The following is a 22,380-nucleotide window of genomic DNA, read 5'->3' on the forward strand; positions in this document are numbered from 1 at the left end:
TTGGAATGAACTTGCTCTGTACGCCTTGGAGGTCCTTGCCTGCCCTGCTGCTAGCGTGTTATCAGAGCGTGTTTTTAGTGCCGCTGGGTGAATTCTAACTGATAAGCGCACTCGTCTGTCAACTGACAAGGCTGACAAGCTGACCCTTATCAAAATGAACAAGGGCTGGATTGGGCCAGACTTCTCATCACCACCAAATGACAGCAGAGTAACATAAAGTCAAATCCACTGTGTTATTTCGGGAAGTGTATTTCCCTGCACCGCTTCACACCCACACATGGGTATACGCTTCCTCATTTCCGCTGTATTTTGCTCTTTTCCTTATCCGCAGCCTCCACCACCACTATACCACAAGGGTGACCGTGGTCCGTGTTGCCAGCATTGCAAGTTCCTCCGTCCGAATTTTTGGCAACTTTTGCTTGGAAGGCAAAGGCAAAGACTATGGGAGACCCACTCCCCAATAATGGGAATAATGTTTTGAATATGCTGTACTGCATGGCTCTTGTTTTCCAGCATTGCAAGCTCCTCCGTCCTACTTTTTGTCAGCTTTTGCTTGAAAGGCATAGGCAAAGACTATGGGAGAGCCACTCCTCAATAATGGGAATAATGTTTTGAATATTCTGTACTGCATGGTTCTTGTAAGGGGCTTGAAATCCGTCTTGTTAAGCTACTCTGAACTCCACTTCTTTTCCAAGGGGCATTAAAACCGCCTTGTTAAGCTATTGCGACCTCCACCGCTCTTCCAAGGGGCATTAAAACCGTCTTGTTAAGATACTGCAAGCTCCACATCTCTTCCAAGGGGCATTAAAACCATCTTGTTAAGCTACTGCGACCTCCACCACTCTTTCAAGGGGCATTAAAACCATCTTGTTAAGCTACTGCGACCTCCACCACTCTTCCAAGGGGCATTAAAACCATCTTGTTAAGCTACTGGAACCTCCACCACTTTTCTAAGGGGCATTAAAACCGTCTTGTTAATCTACTGCGACCTCCACCGCTCTTCCAAGGGGCATGAAAACCGTCTTGTTGAGATACTCTGAACTCCACGTCTATTCCAAGGGGCATTAAAACCGTCTTGTTAAGCTACTGCGACCTCCACCACTTTTTCAAGGGGCATTAAAACCGTCTTGTTAAGCTACTGCGACCTCCACGTCTCTGCCAAGGGGCACTAAATCCGTCTTGTTAAGATACTGCGACCTCCACCACTTTTCCAAGGGGCATTGATATTGTCTTTTTATTCCACTGTGACCTCCACGTCTCTTCCAAGGGGCATTGATATTGTCTTTTTATTCCACTGTAACCTCCACCACTTTTCCAAGGGGCATTGATACTGCCTTTTTATTCCACTGTGACCTCCACATCTCTTCCAAGGGGCATTGATATTGTCTTTTTATTCCACTGCGACCTCCACCACTCTTCCAAGGGGCATTGATATTGTCTTTTTCATTCCACTGTGACCTCCACGTCTCTTCCAAGGGGCATTTAAACCGTCTTGTTAAGCTACTGCGACCTCCACCGCTCTTCCAAGGGGCATTAAAACCATCTTGTTAAGCTACTGCGACCTCCACCGCTCTTCCAAGGGGCATTAAAACCGTCTTGTTAAACCACTCTAAACTCCACAGCTCTTCCAACTGTGAAATGTTGTTTTTAATTAACTCTAACCTCCACAACTCTTCCAATGGGCATTGCATTTCCTCCTAACTTTTGTCAGCTTTTGCTTTTCAAATGCATAGGCGAACACTAAGGGAGACCCATTCCCCAATAATGGGTAGAAGGTTTTTAGTACGCTGTAATCCACGTCTGTTTCAAGGGGCATTGCAGTTCCTCATAATTTTTGGAAAGCCTTCCATTCGCTGCTTGGCCAACAGTGTACAGGAGACCCAGTTGCTATAAATGGAAAAAACGGTTTAGTTAAGGCCCTCTGACCTCCATGTCACTTCCAAGGGGCATTGGAGTGCCTCGACATTTTTGGTAGGCATTGCACTCACTGTATGCCCTATAACTGTGTAGCCGAACTGCTCCATTTGGTACAGAAACATATCCTACAAGACATGTGTGGTTGACTGGCCTGATATTGATTTGAATGGTCCCTGTTCCTCCTGCTCTTTCTCCTCCACCTCATCCATCATTCATCACCTGAAGCTTTGTTTTAACGGGAGTCATAGAACTGGGATAATAGCAGGATAACAACCAGCAATCCTCGGAGGAGGTAGAATATGCGCCAAAATGCTGACCACCTCAGGCCTAGCCGCTACTACATACATGCGCTTGCATTCCAAGGAACAGAAAGCTATGGAGAAGGTTGGCCTCATGATCATTAATAATTTACTCATTGTGTAGGAGGCCGACCACTGCTGCTGTCTATCTTCTGAACTTTGTGTTGAAGCCTGTTTGACCCAGGACCCGCAATCCTCTATGTCTGGAGGACGTGTTGCATCCCAGTGTCCAATTGTGTCCCGGCTTCCACAATATTAACCCAGTGTGAAGGCGTCAGTGAGATGGACCATCCCAGGCCACATTCACTTGTCCACGTGTTTGTGGTTAGGCTGTCCTTCAAATAGGGGCGGCTGGGGACCGTTTATGGACACCCGGCCGCCCCCAGGTGGCTGGGGACCGTGTGTGGGCCCCCAGCCGTGGAGCGGCTGGGGACCGAGTATGGACACCCGGCCGCCCCCTGGTGGCTGGGGACCAAGCGTGGACACCCGGCCGCCGGGCGGCTAGGGACTGAGTATGGATACCAGGCCGCCAACGCAGCCATGACATGGTGGCCAGATTCCGCCTCCACATGCCTAAAAGGCCCAATTTCAAGTACAAGCAAGCTAGCAGTATGGTATTGCAGCTTGGGGGTGGGTGGGTGGCATTCTGCACACTTACGTTTGCATTCCAAGAAAACAAAGCAGATGCTAACTTCTATCATCATCATGCTCCTCATCTTGGCACTCTCAACTCCCCTGATGGAGAAGCCAGGGCCCACCGGAGGAGTTTGGTTGTCTGATGGGCTCAGCCAATGCTGCCCTAAAGCAAGCCAAGCTAAGAAAAGTGTGGGGAAGGTTACCGGGACAAATAGGGGCGGCTGGGGACCGTTTATGGACACCCGGCCGCCCCCTGGCGGCTGGGGACCAAGCGTGGACACCTGCCCGCCGGGCGGCTGGGGACGGAGTATGGATACCAGGCCGCCGACGCAGTCATGACGTGGTGGCCAGATTCTGCCTCCACATGCCTAAAAGGCCAGTTTCAAGTGCAAGCAAGCAAGCAGTATGGTATTGCAGCCTGGGGGTGGGTGGCAGGCTGCATACTTGCGTTTCCATTGCAAGGAATGGGGGAGGTACAATTGAACACTGCCCTGGGACAAGGACTTGCACGTGGATAGTTGCAAGTCTGCATCTTCTGATGTGGCAAGGATCTCTTCTGATGGGCACACTTTTAGGCAGTGACCTGGGTGTCAGAGATGCTTCCAGGGGTCTTCCCCATGCTGTTCCCATGTCTTTTCAGCACTGTATGCATGTGTCGCACAGCACATGGCTAGATAAGGTTGTAAAATGTTAAAATGACATTTCCCGGTGAATGCATTTGTCACGGTTGAAAGCAATACAAAAGTGCAAAAACGCATACTTGTGAACATAGCCCAAGTTGTGGAGGAGTATTTTTGTTTTTGGTTATTTATTTTACCTTATACACAAGTCTTTACCCTGGAAAGGATGTTCCTTAACATATTTCACAGGAAAGCAGTTTCAGTTTCGTTTTTGAATGTTTTATTGTGAGCCCGTAAAAGTGGCTTAATACCTCTGACCACGTTGTTGACAACAGTGACCTGGGGGTCAGAAATGCTTCCTGGGGCGATCCCCATGCTGTCCCCATGTCATTTGAGCACTGTCACTATCGTTTTGGGTACTTTTTAGGCTTTCTACAGACTGCCGGGGGTGCCGCCGCAAAAATGCTCGGGTCTCCAATAGACTAAAATTGGGCTCGTTGCTCGGGTCGAGCACTCGAGTATCACGGTGAGCTCGGCCCGAGCTTCGAGCACCCGAGCATTTTAGTGCTTGCTCAACACTATTAAGGAACATCCTTTCCAGGGTAATGACTTGTATATAAGCCAAAATAAATAACCAAAAACAAAAATACTTCTCCACACCTTGGGCTACGTTGACACTTAGCTTTTTCGATGCGTTTTTGCACTTTTGCATTGCTTTCAACCAAGACAAATGCATTCACTGGGAAATATCATTTTAACATTTTACTACTTTATCTGGCCATGTGCTGTGTGAAATATCATCAGACACATGCCTACAGTGCTGAAAAGGCATGTGAACAGCATGGGGAAGACCTCTGGAAGCATCTCTGACTCCCAGGTCACTGCCTAAAAGTGTGCCCATCATAAGTGATCCTTGGTGCATGTGAAGATGCCTCCGCCATGCACCTGTCGTTGCAGACTTTTAACAATCACCGTCCACATCCTTGTCCCAGTGCAGAATTCAATTGTCCTACCCCATTCCTTGTAATGCAAGCGCAAGAATGCAGCCAGCCACCCATCCACCCACAGGCTGCAATACTATACTGCCAAATTTTTGACAGCTCCTGGGTTCAAATCCCAGCAAGGACAACATCTGCAAGGACTTTGTATGTACTTCCCGTGTTTGCGTGTGTTTCCTCCTCAGTAAAAAAGCAGCCATAGAGTGTCCGGGAACCTTCCCACACACTTTTCTTAGCCAGGACTGCGTCTTGGCAGGGTTGGACGGTCCCACCAGAGAATCCTCTAGCGTGCCCTGGCTTCTAGCTCAGGAGAGTTCATGATAGCGCTAACTTTGCAGCTGCTATGGGGCTCTGACCATGCTCTCCTCCTCCTCCTTCTCTCTGTCCTCTGGCCATCCATGCTGAACAGACGGTATGACAGCTGTGCAGGTAGTACCCTCTATAGTGCATGAAACTATCTCCTGTCCTTCCTCCTCCTCCTCCTTTTCCTCATTGTCCCCAATCCACGTTGGGATGAGATGAGGCTTGGCTGTGTGTAATCACACTGTTTGGTTCCTTGCTCCATCTCATCGTGCTCCGCCTGCAATGCATCCTCTTTGATTGTGAGCAGAGAGCATTTCAGATGACAGAGAAGCAGTATGGTGATGCTAATTATGGCGTCATCGCCGCTCACCATCTTGGTGGAGTCCTCAAAGTTTTGGAGGATGGTACATATATCTGACATCCATGTCAACTCCTAAGGTCTTATAAGTGGAGTCTGAACTGAATACCGATGGCATTGTTGATTCTGGTACTCAACAACTGCCCTCTTCTGCTCACAAATGCTTCCCAACATCTGCAGTGTAGAGTTCCAACATGTGGGGACATCACACACCAGTGTGTGAGCCGGTAGCTGCAAACGCTGCTGAAACACGGCAAGGGCGGAGGAAGCTGTAGGTGATTCTCTAAAATGGGCACATAGGCAGCGTACTTTAACAAGCAGATCCAGCAGATCCGGGTAGGATTTGAGAAACCGCTGAACCACGAGGTTAAGCACATGGGCCAGGCATAGTACGTGTGTGAGCTCGCCTCGCCTCAGAGCCACCACCAGGTTCTGGCCATTGTCACACACGACCATGCCTGGCTGTAGGTTCAGCGGTGTGAGCCACAGATCTGCCTGCTCTTTCAGAGCTGTCCACAACTTTTCAGCATTGTGCTGTTTGTCACCTAAGCATATTAGCTTCAGTACAGACTGTTGCCGCTTAGACGAGGCAGTGCTGCAGTGCTTCCAGCTTGTGACTGATGTGGTCATTTCGGAGATGGAGGCTGAAGAGGAGGAGGAGGCTGAGGAGGATGAGGTGCAGGAGCTGTAGAACGTGGGGGCAACCTTGATTGACCTACGGCCCGCAATCCTTGGCGTCGGGAGGACGTGTTCCGTCCCAAGGTCCGACTGGGTCCCGGCTTCCACTAGGTTAACCCAGTGAGCCATTAGCAAGATGTACCGTCCCAACCCACAAGCACTTGTCCACGTGTCCGTGGTTAGGTGGACTTTACCGGTAACTGTTGCTGAGAGCTCGGCTAATGTTTTGGGACACGTGCTTGTGTAATGCGGGGACGGCACACCGGGAGAAATATTGGCGGCTGGGGACCGAGTACCAAGGGACGGCTGCCGCCATCAGGTGGCGGAATGCCTAAAAGGCAACATTTCGAGCGCAAGCAGTCGTAAAATGTGAGAATTTAGTAGTGTGGCCTGTGGGGCATTGGTTGCATATTTGCACTTGCGTTTCAAGGACTGGGGTATGGACAACTGAACGTTACGCTGGGACAAGGACATGGACGTGCTTTCTGATGCTGATACTTGAGAGTGTGCAACGACAGGTGCAGGGCAGGAGGCGTCTTTCCATGCACCATGGACAGGGGATTAGCTTGCATGCACAACAATGGAAGAATCAATGTTGCCACCCACAGACACTGTTCCTGGACCCTGGAGTTCGGCCCACAAAGTCGGGTGCTTTGCTGCCATGTGCCTGATCAAGCTGGTGGTGGTCAGGCTGGTGGTTTTGCCACCCCTGCTGATGCTGGCCTAGCAGGTGGTGCAAATGGCAATTTTGGGGTTATTGGCAAAGTCTTTAAAAAACAACCAGACTCGGGAAGACCTAACAGTTGTACTGGCAACTTCCTTCGTGTTGGTGTTACGGGGAACGGTTGCCTGCCTTCTTTCTGCGGCCACCACACTGCTTCTTCCTGCCTGTTGGGGTGCTCTGCCTCCCTCCCCCTGTGTGCTGCTGTCCTCGCTCTGCATTTCCTCCTGCCAGGTTGGGTCAGTTACTATATCATCCACTACCTCATCTTCCACTTCCGCACCCTGGTCCTCCTCCTGACTTGCTGGCAATTGTGTCTCATCATCGTCCACCTCTTGTGACGCCTTCCCACCGTCGCCTTTGTGTGACCGTGGCTGTTCCAATATTTGGGCATCGCTACACGCGATCTCCTCTTGCCCCCCTTCAAGTGGACCGGGCGAGAGGCCCGAATCTATAAATGGAAAAGTGAACTGCTCTTCAGAGTGTCCAAGTGTGGGTTCAGTTGTCTCTGGGTACTCGGCATGGTGGGAGGAAGGAGGATCAGGGTGAGGAATATAGACTGAACATAGACTGAACATGAGTCAACAGTGTGATGCAGCAGCAAAAAAGGCAAATACAATTCTGGGATGTATTAACAGAAGCATACAGTCTAGATCACGTGAAGTCATTATCGGACTTTACTCCTCTTTGGTCAGACCTCATCTGGAATACTGTGTACAGTTTTGGGCACCACATTTTAAAAAAGACATAGACAAACTGGAGCAAGTTCAGAGAAGAGCGACCAGAATGGTGACTGGTCTGCAAACCATGTCCTATGAGGAACGGTTGCAGGATTTGGGAATGTTTAGCTTGCAAAAAAGAAGAATGAGAGGAGACTTAATAGCTGTCTACAAATATGTCAAGGGCTGTCACATTGTAGAAGGATCATCTTTATTCTCATTTGCACAAGGAAAGTCTAGAAGTAATGGGATGAAACTAAATGGGAGGAGACACAGATTAGATATTAGAAAAAACTTTTTGACAGTGAGGGTGATCAATGAGTGGAACAGGCTGCCACGAGAGGTGGTGAGTTCCCCTTCAATGGACGTCTTCAAACAGAGGCTGGACAGACATCTGTTTGAGATGATTTAGTGAATCCTGCTTTGAGCAGGGGGTTGGACCCGATGACCCAGGAGGTCCCTTCCAACTCTACATTCTATGATTCTATGATATGCGGTCCAGACTCACGGCTACTGAGACTTGACCTTGTGGAAGACAGGGTTGTGGTGGTGGTGGCTAAGTGACTGGAAGCATTATCCGCTATCCAACCAACAACCTTTTGACACTGCTCTGGGTTCAATAGTGGTGTGCTGCGGTCCCCTAGAAATTGGGACAGGAAGGTCAGGCGAGAAGATGTGGGTGCTTGTTGTGGCACAATTTCGGCTTGCCCACGGCATTGTCCTTGGCCTCTGCACGCACCATTACCATCATGTCCAGTTCCCCGTCCCTTGCCACGTGCCTTGCCCATTTTAAATGGAGGACAGTATCTTCCATGCTCACTACAAATGAGTGAGTTTGGAGCGAACTTATATGTGATCCGTGTGATAGAGAAAACAGAGTTTTAAATACCTGGCCTGTAGGTAAGTAGTTTGAACAGCAAACTGCGGTGAATTGCTTCAATGACACACTAAAGGAAATTTTTAATGGAGGCCAGAAATGGCAGTATTTTCTGACAACGTATATGTGATCCGTTTGATGGAGAAAACAGAGTTTTAAATCCCTGGCCTGTAGCTAAGTAGTTTGAACAGCAAACTGCGGTGAATTGCTTCTATGATACACTAAAGGAAATTTTTATTGGAGGCCAGAAATGGCAGTATTTTCTGACAACGTATATGTGATCCGTTTGACGGAGAAAACACAGTTTTAAATAGCTGCTTTTCTAGCACTCTAATATGGAAAGGACCTGGCTGTATTCTGCAGTGCCAACAATCAAATGGCGCAGAAAAAATGGTGTTCTCTGGATTGCTTTTTAAGCAAATAATGAGGATTAAGATCCGAAGAAAAGTATTCCTGGCCCCTGAGACCTGGGCCTTTGTATAGAAATATCTAACAGCAGCAGAAGGCAGAATTGGAATGGAGCCTCTTGTGCTATATGCACTGCAGTCTGCTATATACACTGCCTGACTATACAACCTGCCTGCCTGATATCTCTGCAGATGGATTAGTCCTCAGAAGGACTGTTTGTTAAGATGGATATGTGTAATGTACGGTTTTTCTCCCTACATTATCTAATACACAAGCAAATCTGTCCCTGACGCAGCAGCACCTCTCCCAAAACAAGCAAATGGCACAGAAAAACGGTGTTCTCTGGATTGCTTTTTAAGCAAATAATGAGGATTAAGATCCAAAGAAAAGTATTCCTGGCCCCTGAGACCTGGGCCTTTGTATAGAAATATCTAACAGCACCAGAAGGCAGAATTGGAATGGAGCCTCTTGTGCTATATGCACTGCAGTCTGCTATATACACCGCCTTCCTATACAACCTGCCTGCTGATATCTCTGCAGATGGATTAGTTCTCAGAAGGACTTTTTGTTAAGATGGATATGTGTAATGTACGGTTTTTCTCCCTACACTACCTAATACACGATCAAATCTCTCCCTGACACAGCAGCAGCTCTCCCTACACTGTCTGATCCGGAGTGACTGTGACGAGCATGGCGACGCCAGGTCTAATATAGACCTGATGACGCTGTGTGGCCATCCAATCACTGTAATGCCCACAACCAACATGGCTACGGCATTACAGTGCATGGCAGGCAATCCCTGCATATTCATTGGCTCTCTAAAGAGCGCCAAACATGCAGGGAGGGGACCCGAGTTCCCGCCTGAGAAACCCGAAAATACTCGGCGAGCGCCGAGCATCTCAAGCAGTGAGAAGCTTGGGTGAACACCGAGCAGTAGCAAGCATACTCGCTCATCACTGGTCTCAGTAGCAGAAGGATGATGTTACCTCTGGCAACAACACTATCAGTTTAAATCACTGCTTTGCAAAGAATGGTCTGCCTGATCACAAATAACTAAGAGGGATAATTTCACGCAAGATGAGGGAAAGACTTAATGCAACACAAAGGGAAGAGGGAAAGGGAACCTAGACTCTGGGGAAAGGGGGGGGTGGAGACCTCCTAGGTTGATCTAATATCACCCTGTCTCCACTAATGTCTCTATATTGGTTCTTCACCAATCGCCACATGCGAACCTCGCCCTGTCTTTCCCTGGCATTTTTCCTTGGCTAGGGAAGGGAGGGGGATGAGTGCTAGTCGATCCCTACTGACAACTAAAGACAACAAGGGGGAACAAACAAGGGAAGATAGCTTAGCTCTTAGTCAACTTAAGAGAGATGAACACCCATCCTCATAGCTCCCGAGAGGAAGAAGTAATGCACTTGCTCCGAGCCTTCACAAGGGGTAATGTGAGTATTGCCAGCATCTCCCTCTAGCAAACAGCAGGTATTTATACACCCATTATAAGTCCACCATTATTTTTTGAGTTTCACGTTTTTACAGCTTTCATTGTGTGGTAAAAGTTACCTGGCAATATGATTACCTGTTCATTATTATTGCAGCAATCCCAAATTTGTATCATGTTTTTATTATTATTTTAGTGGATTAAAAAAATTCTGAAGTAAAAAAAATGAGTTTGTGTCATTATTTTCTGAGACCCATAACTTGATTACATTTTTGTTGATTGACCTTTATAAGGATTTGTAATTTTGGAGGCTGTAGTTTTCAATGGTACCATTTTGGCGTTCTTACACATGTTTTTTTGAGGAAGAAACAGTGACCAAAAAAGCAATTTCAGAGGTTTGATTTATTTCTTTACAGCGTTTACTTTATAGGTTAACTAATTTTACATTCTGATAGATCGGGTTTAACGGATGCAGAAATAGCAAAGATGCTTAAATTTTGTTCATTTTTTTATTTTTACCTGGGGAAAAGGGGAGTTGATTTGAATTTTTATGTGTTTTTTAATATTTTAAAATTATTTTTACAAACTTTTTATTACTTAACATTTCTGTTTAGGGAAGTAAATTGGAATATTTAAATATTGCAATATATAATGGAAATCACTATGGCCTATTAACGCCTGCCTGTGACTGGGCTTCACAGAAGTACCAAGATCAGGTAATCTGAGATGGGGGCAATAAGCTACAGAATGGACATAACATTGGAATCACGCATCTTAAATACCATTGACATTGATTAAAAGTGGCAACTAAAAGCTTAAACAGCAGTGATATGAGCTAGCTCTGATTGCTGTTGTAAGCATAAAGGACGGCTATATAACAAAGCAGGCTCAACTACTGAGCAAACACCATGATGTAATAGTACATCATGGACCGGAAACAGATTAATGACAAGCCATTTTTGTTTTTGACAAGCCACAACTACCAGGTCTTTTAACTGACTTTTTTTTATACTTCAGTTTAATATGGCTTTGTAAACATTGAATATGTGTGAGGTTTTTGCTGTATGTCATGTAAATGCATTTTTTTCACATTTCTTTCTAAGGGTACTTTTTTATTTATTTATTTTTTTAAATTCATAAAAGGTTTCTGGGAAACATTACCTTTGTATGAAGTCCCAGTTACAGGTAAAAAGTACCTTTTGCCATCGTTCAACTGACTGGCACAGCTGATCATGATCACTGAGAATAATAGATGCATTGGCATTCCTCACTGTGCATTTTATAGCAGGCCAAAAGAAAGACAAGCAGTGAAAAAGAAATTCCTTCTTCTTGTCGGGATCTCAGGTTTATCCAAAAGAAAGATCCGATCTGCTCCTGCAAGTTGGCAGAAGACCTTACTGTAGACTGGGACCTGTACCACCCACAATTTAAATCAGTGGTCAGAAATTGGTTAAAATTAGGAATCATTCTGCCTTATAGCATTTTGTCATAACATAACAATATGGCATTTATTGAAGATTAGGGGCCCTGGTGCAATTGTTTTGAACAAATAAAAGATTAACAAAACCATTGCTACATGACTGTATAGCAAATACAGAGTTATTTTTCTACTCAAAATGTGAAAATCACATCTTGTTCTTCTGGCAAATTCATCATAGGCTAATATTTCACAATCTGTGTGCTCTCTGTTTGAAGTGAGTGCAGCTGACGACAAAGAGGTTAAGAGGTTTTCAAGGATGTTGCTAGTTTTGTATTGTGTCAAAAGATTTTTCATTTAACTGTTTCCAGACCGCCCACTGTACATAAACGTCGGCGCTGCCTGGACTCTGTGCAGCGCCGACGTTTATGAACGGTTGGTGGTCCCGCAGCCCTCAGGACCCCCAGGGTCCTGCAAGCGCTGTGGGTGCAGTTCAGAGCGACAGCTCTGACAGGGGACATCATCGGGACCTGATTGGATCAGGTCCCAATGATGTTAACGCTTTGCTATCTTCTATATGCCGCGATCTATAGTGATCGCGGCATTTAGAAGATAGTGAGAGGAGAGGGGGTCGTCCACTTACCTCTCCGACGGCCCCCTGATGTCTTACAGGACCTGCCATTGTCATGGCAGCTGAAGGTCACATGACCGCCTCCGGATTTGCCATATATGGTGTCCTGCTAGACTCAGCCTGCAGCTGAAGTCTAGCAGGAGACAGATAGTGTAAAACTGTCAGCAGAGCTCTCTTGCAATGCAATACATGTCTATTGCCTTGCATTAGAACAGTGATTATAACAATAAAAATTAATGTCCCATACAGGGACTAAGTAAAAATGTAAAAAAAAGTCTAAAAAATGTTTTCAAACTGTTAAAAAAAATAACAAATTAAAAATAAAAATAAATAAATAAAATATTAAACCAATAAATCCGTATATTTATGCAAAACAAAAAAAGTACAGATATTTGGTATCGCCGCGTTCGAAACAACCCGATCTATAAACTGTCACACTAATTAACTCCTTCTGTGCACACCGTAATAAAAATAAATAAAAAACTGAGCAAAAAACTATGCTTTTTCATCATATCGTCAAACATAAAGTGGAAAAAAATGCGACCAAAAAGCAAAATGGAAATAAAAATGGTACCGCTGAAAACGTCATCTTGTTCCGCAAAAAAAAAGCCACCATACAGCTCCATCAGCCGAAAAATAAAAAAGTTATAGCTCTCAGAATAAAGCGATGCAAAAAAAATATTTTTTCTATAAAATTGTTTTATTGTGTAAAAGCGCCAAAACATAAAAAAAATATACAGTAAGTATAGTATCGCTGTAAACGTACTGACCCGAAGAATAATGCTGCCTTATCACTTTTACCACATGCAAAACGGCATAAAAAAAACCCCTCAAAAAACAATTCCTGAATTGTTGGTTTTTGTTAATTTTACCTCCCAAAAAACGGAATAGAAAGCGATCAAAAAATGTCACGTACCCAAAAATGGTACCAATAAAAATGTCAACTCGTCCCACAAAAAACTAGCCATCACATGACTCTATCGGCCGCAATATGGAAAAATTATAGCTCTCAAAATATGCGATGCAAAAACTAGATTTTGCAAAAAAAGCGTCTTTTAGTGTGTGACAGCTGTCAGTCATAAAAACCCGATATAAATCTGGTATCGCTGTAATCGCATCGACCCGAAGAATAAAGTAATCTCATCACTTACACCGCACGATGAACGGCGTAAAAAATAAATAAAACCAATTCTTCACCTGCTACTGATTTGTTTATTATGTCTCCCAAAGATCACAGTAAGGCTCTGCTCACATTTATCCTGCGCTCTACGCTGAGCACTTACCCCAGAGTTTCCATGTAAATCTCTGAAATATGTGATTCAGACGGAACCCATGACAGAAGATTCCCTGTAATGAGGCAGATATAGGCCACTGTGGATGCCGTCTGGCCTGTGATCCCACGGTGTCAGTTTTTTTAGGCGTGCATAAAAGTGCGGTTGGCCACAGTTTTGTGCACTTCTGAAAAAAAGGACACCGCTAAACGGAGGCCAGACAGAGTCCAGAGTAACTCTGCTACCTCATTACAGTGAATGGATCCTGCAGGGGTTTCATCTGAATTACATCACTTGGAAATTTAGATCGAAACCCCGATGTAAGTGCTCAGCCTAGAGCACCGGATAAATGTTATGTAAAATGTTCCCAATAAAAGCTTCAACTCAGTCCTCAAAAAAAGCTAGTCCCCACTCAGGTCCGTTATCTGTTAAAAATATAAGGGACTTCCAAGTTACTGGTAGCAGAAAGGCTCTGGAAAAGCGAAATGGCCCTTGCCCCCAAAAGAAATTCAGAAAATGTTGTGCTCCCAAATCCAAATGCCTATTCTACAATAATTTGTTCTCCAATTGTCAAATAGCGCTCCGTCCCTCCCAGATCTCGCCGTATGGCTAAGCGGTACAATACAGCCACCTATGGGGTATTGCCATTTTTACCCATTGCCCTGTGTGGAAATGTAAAATCTGAGGGTAAAACATTTTTTTGTGGTAAAAATATAATTATGTTTTCTTCACTGCCCAATGGTATAAATTTAAAAATGAAAAAATACTCACTACTTCCATAGATGAATTCCTTGAGTGGTGTAGTTTACAAAATGGGGTCACTTGTGGGGGTTTCTGCTGTTTCGGTATGTCAGCGACTCTTCAAATGTGACATGATGTCTGCAACCTATCCCAGCCAACATAGTGCTCCTTTCTCTTCTGAACCCTGCCATACACCAAAAAAGTGGTTTTCCCCCACATATGGGGTATCAGCGTACTCAGGAGAAATTGCACAATAAATTTCATGGGGCAATTTCTCCTATTACCCTTATGATAATGCAAAATTAAGGGATGAAAAACTTTTTTGTGAGAAAAATGTGAAAATTTTATTTTTACAGCTCAATATTATAAACTTCTGTGAAGCACCTTGGGGTTCAAGGTGCTCACCACACATCTAGATAAGTTCCCTAAGGGGTCTAGTTTCCAAAATGATGTCACTTGTGGGAGGTTTCCACTGTTTATGCACATCAGGGGCTCTCCAAACGCAACATGGCATCCGCTAATTATTCAAACAAATTTTACATTCAAAAAGTCTAATGCGCTCCTTCCCTTCCGAACCCTGCAGTGCGCCCAAACGGTGGTTTTCCCTCACATATGGGGTATCAGCGCCCTCATGAGAAATTGCACTATAAATTGTGCAGTCCAATTTTTCCTGTTACCCTTGTGAAAATAAAAAAAATGGGTCTAAAGTAACATTTTTGTGAAAAAAAGTTAAATGTTCATTGTTTTCTTCCACATTCCAAAAATTCCCGTGAAACACCTGAAGGGTTAATAAACTTCTTGAATGTGGTTTTGAGCACCTTGAGGGGTGCAGTTTTTAGAATGGTGTCACTTTTGGATATTTTCTGTCATAAATGCCCCTCAAAGTCACTTCAAATAAGATGTGGTCCCTAAAAAAATGTTTTTGTAAATTTTGTTGGAAAAATGAGAAATCGCTGGTCAACTTTTAACCCTTATAGCTTCCTAACAAAAAAAAAAATTTGGTTCCAAAATTGTGCTGATGTAAAGTAGACATGTGCGAAATGTTATTTATTAACTATTTTGTGTGACATATCTCCCTGATTTAAGGGCATGAAAATTCAAAGTTTGAAAATTGCAAAATTTTCAAAATTTTCGCCAAGTTTCTGATTTTTTCACAAATAAACGCAAGTGATATCGAAGAAATTTTACCACAATCATGAAGTACAATATGTCATGAAAAAACAATCTCAGAATCAGGGGGATCCGTTGAAGCATTCCAGAGTAATTACTTCATAAAGTGACAGTGGTCAGAATTGAAAAAATTGGCCCGATCACGAAGGCAAAAACAGGCTCTGGCGTGAAGTGGTTAAAGGGATTCTGTCATCAGATTTTTTGATAGCAGCATAATCTTGAGACAAATACCCGGATTTCAGAAATGTGCCAGTTAATGGGCTGCTTGCTGAAGTTTTGCTAAAAACACTTTTTTATCTGCACGAGATTATCAGAAGAGGACTAGTAAACCTGCTGCCTGTAGTCCTCCATATTCATAATCTCATTATAACCCTCCCCAGTACTGATTGGCAGCTTTCTACCGACAGTGTTGTTCACCATTATTGGCACCCCTTCATTTTTTTCATACACTGTACAATATCTTCAGAAATAAATGGAAATGTATCAAAGTTATATCCTCAAGATTTTTTAATTAGTGGTCCAAAGTAATACAACAATAAAACATTGTTTTTCAATTTCAATGTTGCAATTTCAAAGAAAAAACTGAATAAATAGCATGTGCAGCAATAAAGGAACCCTTAATTAATACTTGGCTGCATTGATGACAGTCTCCAAATGTTTCTTGTAGCCATCTATAAGCTTTTTGCACTTCTCAGCTGGAATTTTCTCCTACTCTTCCTTTGCAGTTTGTTCAATCTTTTGAATGTTTGCAGGGTTCTTTATCCCAATGGCAGATTTCAGCTCACCCCAAAACTTTTCAATGGGATTGAGGTCAGGATTCATTGCTGGCCATTTTAAAACAGTCCATTTTTTCGTTTTCAACAATTCCTGTATACTTTTGGATGTGTGCTTTGGGTCATTGCCTTGGTGGAGGATCCATGATCTTTGACTCAAACCACGTTTTCTTACACTGGGTAGGACATTTCGCTCCAAAATCTCTTGATAATTATCTGATTTCTTGATTCCTATGATACGGTCAAGGCCTCCAGTACCAGATGCAGCAAAGCAACCCCACAGCATTATGGATCCTCCACCATGCTTAACTTTTGATAAGGTGTTCTTTTCCTTATAAGCTTCATTGCACCATTTGTAAACAAACCGTTGCTTTGTATTGCCTAAAAGCTCTATTTTTGTTTCTTCTGTCCACAGAACATTTTCACAGAAGGATTGTGGTTTGTCAATGTACTCTTTGGCAATGATCAGTTGTTCCTTTTTATTAGTGATGAGTGAGTATGTTCTGTGAACCCTATCGGCAAGCATGCCCAGGTGCTCGCTGAGTATCTTCAGCAGTGCTCGGTGTTATGTTTTTGTCACTCAGTGCTCATGATTTGCGACTGTTTGACAGCATTCCTCCCATGTATTAAAGCTGTCAATCAGTCGCAAATCATGCACACAGAGTGACAAAAACATGACACTCGAGCCCGCTGAAGATACTCGGGAAACACCTGAGTATGCTCGTAAATCTCCAGTAACGAGCATGCTCGCTCATCACTACTTTTTATGTCTTGTCTTCAGCAATGGTTTCTTCATTGGCCTTCGCCCATAAAACTCTGCTTGGTTTAGTGTGCGGCATATGGTACTTGTTGAAACCATGACCCAAACTGTTCCTTCAGTACTTTGGAAGTTTGACGTAGTGTTTTTTCCACCATTCGCACCAACCTTCGAAGATATCCCTTGTCAATTTTCCTCTTTCCCCCACATCCAGGAAGGTTCTTGACAGTTCCATGCTTGGCAAACTTCTTAATAACATTGCGCACTGTTGAAACTGGGAAACCAAGGTCTTTGGAGATGGCCTTATATCCTTTGGAAGCCTTGTACTTGCTAATAATAGCTAATTATGATGTCCTCAGAGAGCTCCTTTGTCTTCACCATTGTTACAAAGGAACAGAGTCTACAATGTGGCTTTTTAAAAAACTGAAGTCATCATTCATTGTCTAATTCATGTCACATGGGCACTGAAAATTAATCACAGGTGAATCTCTTTTGTGATTTACCACAGGTGAGTCAAAAAGTGGTTCCATAATAAATTAATGTAAAAGGTGCAAATACCAGTGACACAGCAAGCTTTAGGAATTTTCCCAATTGTTTTTTGTTTTAAATTATTTTTTATCATTTGCTCTTTTATATATAGCAGGAGTGCTCTATACAAAAAAACAGCTTCACATGATTCAATTTTTCAGGAGATATTCCATATTATGTACTTAAAATTCATGGGAGCCAATAATGATGAGCAGGACTGTATGCACAGAAAGATATCAATCAGTGGTGTTGGCAGAGCTCAGCAAATATTTTTCAGTCTCAGCAACTCCTAACAAATACCACAGGTCGAAACGTCTTATGTTAAAGTGTTGCTTGTACTTTATTGGATTTATGTCTGTTCTATTGAATCTACTTCACGATTGTGTATATCCATTACTGAATAAAATCACCTTGCAATTTATGCCTTGAGATTGCGGTGGATATCTTCTACATGAACTCATTAGGTAAACAGCCTACTCCACCACTACCCCTCTTCCTTTTTCTGAGTGCAGACCATTTTTCTTTATTAGTTATGAGCGAGCACTAAAATTCTCAGATACTCGTTGCTTGAGTCGAGCAAACTGGAATGTTCGAGTGCTCGGTCAGAGCAACAAACCCAATTAAATATAAGGGAAAGTCGAGCATTTTTTCAGCGCCCCTCCCCGGCGGACAACAGAGGGCCTAAAAATTGCCCAAATCGATGGGAGCAGTGCTCAAATGACATGGGAATAGCATCGGGAAGACCCCTGGAAGCATCTCTGACTCCCAGGTTACTGCTGTGAACAATGTTGTCAGAGTATTATGTATTTTTCATGAAAAAACCTGAATTCCAATTTAAAGACACATAGAGGTGGTCCTAATTAACAACATGTTCCCATTAGAAAGGAGCGGTTCTGCTATACAGTTATAGGGTATGCTGTGACTGCAAGGGCTGCCTAAATTTTGGAAATACCCCAATACCAATTTAAAGACACATAGAGGTGGGCCTCAGTAACGACATGTGCCCATTAGAAAGGAGTGGTTCTGCTATACAGTTATAAGGTAAGCAGTGAGTACAACGGCTGCCAAAATTTTTGACGCATCACAATTCCCTTTTTGAAAAGACCTGAGTAACAACATGTTCCCATTAGAAAGGACCGGGTTTCCCATATTATTCTTGGCTATGCAGTGACTGCAAAAGCTGCCAAAGAATTTGAGGCACTCCAATGCCCCTTGCAAGAGACGTAGAGGTTGGAGGGCCTCATGAAAAAAATGTTCCCATTATTAGGAAGTGGGTCTCCCATACTGTTTGCCTATGCAGTGAATGCAATGGATGCAAAAAATTTGGAGGCACGCTAATACCCCTTGCAAGAGATGTAGAGGAGGGCCTCATGAACAAAATTTTCTCATTATTAGGAAGTGGGTCTCCCATACTGTTTGACTATGCAGTGAATGCAACGGCTGCAAAACATTTGGAGGCTCTCCAATGCCCTTTGCAAGAGACGTAGATATGGTGATATGGTAGATATGGTCGTGATATGTTGGTGTAGGATTAGGATGAGGAGAAGGAGGAGGACAAGAGCAAATAGACAAAATCAGGAAGTGTATACCCATGTCTGGGTGTGAAGACAGAGCTGCATGGGAATAGAGTTAGACCTCCCAAAAACAAGACACTGTATTTGAGTCTATGTTATGCTGCTATCATTCGGTGGTGTTGAGAAGTCTTGCACAATCCAGCACTTGTTCATTTTTATAAGATTCAGCCTGTCAGCATTTTCAGTTGACAGGTAGATTCACCTATCAGTTATAATTCCCCCAACGGCAGTAAAAATCCTAGCGGTAGGGGAGGCCAGAACCTTCAAGGCGTAGAGAGCCAGTTCATGCCACGTACCCAAAAATTATAAGGCACAGGGGAATCACGGAGGACATTGGTATGGTTGGACAGGTACTCCTTCAGCATCTTCCCAAACTTTTCCCTCATTGTGAGACTACCCCGCGCATCAGGGTTTGTGTGATGTTAGGGTCTGAGAAAACTGTCCCAGAACTTTGACAGTGTTCCCCTGCCTCTACTGGATTGGATTTGTGTCTCTCTCGCCTGCACTCCTAGGTTGTCCACCGAACTGTGACCGCTGCCGCCAGTGTTTTCAGATGGGAATTTTTTTAATAATCCCGCAACAAGAGCCTTCTGGTACTGCCTCATTTTAGCAGCCCTGTCCGCCATGGGAATAAAAGATAGAAAGTTCTCCTTGTAGCGTCGATCTAAAAGTGTCACCAACCAGTAATGACTGTCACTCAAAATTTGGACAATGTGAGGGTCACGGGAAAGGCAGCGTAGCTTACACTCAGCCATGTGTGACAGACTGCTAACAGGCAAGACTTCCGTGTCCTCACCAATAGGAAGACTGACCATGCTCTCCTCTTCATCCTCCTCAGGCCATCCACACTGAACAGATGGTATGACAGTTGTGAGGGTAGTACCGTCTATAGCGCAGGAAACTAGCTCCTGTTCTTCCTCCTCCTCCTTCTCCTCATTGTTACCCAATCCACGTTGGGATAAGGTGAGGCTGAGCTGTATGGAATCACCCTGTATGGTTCCTTACTCCATATCATCATGCTCCGCCTGCAATGCCTCCTCTTTAATTGTGAGCAGCGAGCATTTCAGTGGACAAAAAAGCGGGATGGTGACACTAATTATGGCGTTATGGAGGTTGGCACAGATGTCTGACATACATGCCCACTCCTGAGATCTTATGTGTGAAGGTTGACCTGAATATCAACTGCCATGTTGATGCAAGTAGTTAACAACTGCCCTCTTATGCTCACAAATCCTTCCCAACATCTGCTATGTTGAGTTTCAACGTGTGGGGTCATCGCACACCATTCGGTCAGCTGGAAGCTGCAAACGCTCTTTAAGCATGGCAAGGGTGGCGGGAGCTGTTGTTGACTTTTTAAAATGGGCACACATGCAGCATTCTTTGACAAGCAGATCCGACAGTTCAGGGTAGGTTTTGAGAAACCACTGAACCACGACATTAAGGACCAGGCATGGTACACGTGTCTTCACAGCCGATACCAGGTTCTGGCCATTGTCACACACGACCATGCCTGGCTTTATATTCAGCGGTGTCAGCCACAGATCTTCCGGCTCTTTTAGAGCTGTCCACACCTCTTCAGAGTTATGTGGTTTTCACCCAAGCATATTAGCTTCAGCACAGCCTGTTGCCACTTGGCCAAGGCAGTGCTGCAGCTTCTGACTGATGTGATCATTTCGGAGATGGAGGCTGAAGAGTGTTAGAACCCTCCTGTTTGTTTTTTCCATCTTGTGTTTTGCGGTCACGTGACCATCTGCCTTTATATTCCAGCTCCGCCCTCCTGGCTGTGCTGGACTTCAGTGTTTGACTGTTTCTCTAGCCAGGTGCCTCTGTGCCTTTATCTGTCAGGTCGCTTGGCTCTTCTGCGACCTCTAGTACCTTTTGTCAGTTTGTTTTTTTGTGTTCTGCAACTACTTCTCTGTTTAGGAGGTGTCCCATATTTTGTCCCAGTCCTTAGTTCTTTTAGGGACCCCTCCCTTTATGCTGTAGGTCTTCATTTAGACTAGCTGAGGACTAAGGCGGGTCTGTTCGCTAGGAACAGGCAGCCTGCTACATCGTAGGGATTCAGCTTAGTCTTACTGTAGGAACAGTCTTCCCCTATCTTTCCTTAGTTCATGTTGCAGATCATAACAGTAAGTCCAGGCCAAAAAAATAAAAGGAAAGAAATTCGAGGATCAGTATGGTTTCTGTCCAGGAGTTAGCTCAACACCTGCAGGGATTGTCTCTGGAGGTGGCTGAGCTTCAGCAACACGTGAGTAGCTGTTCTGGAGCGCATTTTGTCAAACCCAAGGTAGGACTGCCTGATGTTTTTATGGTAAACAGCAAGATTTTTTTTCCTTTAAAAATGCTTGTTTGTTATATTTTTGTTTGAGACTAAGGTCCACTGGGAATGAATCACAGCGCATTGGTTTTATTATGTCACTTTTGCGCAATGAACCACAGGGGTGGGCCTTTACTCTCCAACCTAATGATCCATGTTTAAGGTCTGTTGAAGAATTTTTTTCTGCTATGGGACTATTATATGACGATCCTGATCGAATCTCATTTGCTGAGGCAGAACTCAGGCGTTTGAATCAGGGGTCAGGTGATGTTGAAAATTATTGCACACACTTCAGAAGATTGGCCTCAGAAGTTAAATGGAATGATCTTGCGCTGAAATGCTTATTTTTTGCTGGTCTGAGTGAAAGGGTTAAGGATCTGCTAAATGCATTCCCTGCACCTGAGACTTTGCAGGATGCCATGCAATTAGCTGTTCGTGTGGACAGGAGGCTGAGGTTCAGGCTGAATGAGGTAAAGACTCCTGTAATATCACTTCCTAGTCCCCAGAAAATCTGCTCAGATGGCAGGGAACCGATGGAGGTTGGGGCGATGTCACTCCGCTCTCAGGAAAGAGACCGGAGGTTCACCGAGGGATTGTGTCTTTATTGTGGTAAAGCTGACCATTTGATTAAGTATTGTGAGCTTTGTTTAAGTAAAGAAAAAAAAAAGGTCAGTTACGCCCGTATAGCTTGTTTACGCTCTGCAGGAGTATTTCTTTCTGGGAGTACTACTTTGCAGGGAGATTTGATTGAATTTCAGGTATTTGTGGATTGTGGTTCAGCACTTAATGTAATTGATAAAGGGTTTTTGGAAAACCTTAAATTGAAATCCAAACCTTTGTCATCACCTATTTCTGTGATTGCAATTGATAACACTCCCTTGAAATGTATTACTCACAAGGTTGCTGCATTTCCCCTCACTATCAATGGAGTTCACCAAGAAATATTGGACTTGGTTGTTTTAGATAATTTACCCTCTCCGGTTGTTCTAGGATTGCCTTGGTTAAAAATGCACGATCATTTACTGAACTGGTCTACTAATGTGATTAAGTCTTGGAGTCCGAAGTGCTATGATAAATGTTGTAATGGCCGCATTGCAGCGGTGGAAAAAGGGGGATTACCTGTACCTATTCAAGATTTTTGGAGGGTTTTTTCAGAGGAGGAGTCGCAAGTTTTACCTCCTTATAGGGATTATGATTGCGCCATTGAGTTTGTTCCAGGAGCTACT

Source organism: Phyllobates terribilis, unplaced genomic scaffold (assembly GCF_046119375.1).
Source record: "Phyllobates terribilis strain yellow unplaced genomic scaffold, ASM4611937v1 Scaffold_5__5_contigs__length_657084704, whole genome shotgun sequence".
In the NCBI taxonomy this organism is placed as follows: Eukaryota; Metazoa; Chordata; class Amphibia; order Anura; family Dendrobatidae; genus Phyllobates; species Phyllobates terribilis.